This window comes from Embiotoca jacksoni, unplaced genomic scaffold, assembly GCF_022577435.1.
Source record: "Embiotoca jacksoni isolate LCO1_2020_lvr unplaced genomic scaffold, fEmbJac1.0.p SCAF_100, whole genome shotgun sequence".
Classification (NCBI taxonomy): Eukaryota; Metazoa; Chordata; class Actinopteri; family Embiotocidae; genus Embiotoca; species Embiotoca jacksoni.
This window is the reverse complement of record NW_027185231.1, coordinates 422,501-423,689: the sequence shown is the minus strand read 5'-3', so window position 1 is coordinate 423,689 and position 1,189 is coordinate 422,501.

Genomic DNA, 1,189 nt, shown 5'->3' with positions numbered 1-1,189 from the left:
CTTTCAGATGCAAACGAAGCAGACATATGGAGAGGAGGTCTCTCTGCTGCAGCCCTCCTAAAGATTCAGATTGTATGACAAATCACGTCCAGGGCTGCTCAACCCCCCCCACCCCCACCCCCACCCCCACCCCCACCCACCAGACAACAGCTTCATTAGGCTGAAAGAAGAGAGTTTTTGCAGCTTTGTCGAGTCAAGACTCACAGCTTTTTCTCCCCTTCTCAATTACTCATTTGTTGGAGCAGATTCAAGTTATTGCACTCTAAACCATATGTCCCCCCCCACCCCCTCTCCCTCCCTCCCTCTCCTCCTCCCTAGTCCTCCCTCGTCCTCTTCCTCACTCGGAGAAACCGAGCGTCTGTTTTTAAATCAATTATTTTATTATTTAAAATATGTCTGTTTATAAAAATAACTGAAACCTAATATTTACTTTTTTTTTTTTTTTGCAAAATTTACCAAAAAACTCTGAAAACTATCTGAGCTGAAAACACAATTACAAAGTTAATCAAACTTTCCACATGAGGACAAAATTAAAGCTGTGAGTATTTAAAGGGACTTTGGTGGAGCTGCCTCCTTTGTTCCTCTCAGCGTCGTAACGTTTAATAAAGTGATTTATTAGTTTATTTATTTATGTTTTTTTGTCACTGTGACGTCTCGTTCTTCACATTTGGTGCAAACGCTCACTTGGACCGAAGGGTTGAGATTTAAGGAGGTCAAAGGTCACCTTCTCTGTGACATCATCATGTTTCTGTCCATTCAGATGAAAACCGTGTTGATTAATTAAATATAATTATATATAAATATCACGTTAAAAGGAGAAACTGTCAGAGTTTAAAGAAGCTGCAGTTTGAATAGCGATGCTTCAGTAAACACTTCCTCCTCCTCTTTCTCTTCCTCCTCCTCCTACTCCTCTTCCTCTTCCCCCATCTCCTCCTCCTCCTCCTCCTCCTCCTCCCAGACCCTGATGGTGATCAAATACAGTTCTTTGTTCCGCGTGTCGGAGGTTATGAATATCTTCCCGTCTCGTTGTCCAGGAAGGTTTTAATGTAACGGAACGCCGCCGTCAATCAGCCGGCTGAATGCGGCCGCCGCCATCACCGTGCGGTCTCGGCCCGCCTCCATCAATCTGCTGGTGCATTCTGGGAACAGCTTCCTTTTCACTTGTCTGCGGCTGTTTGCTCAGGGTCAT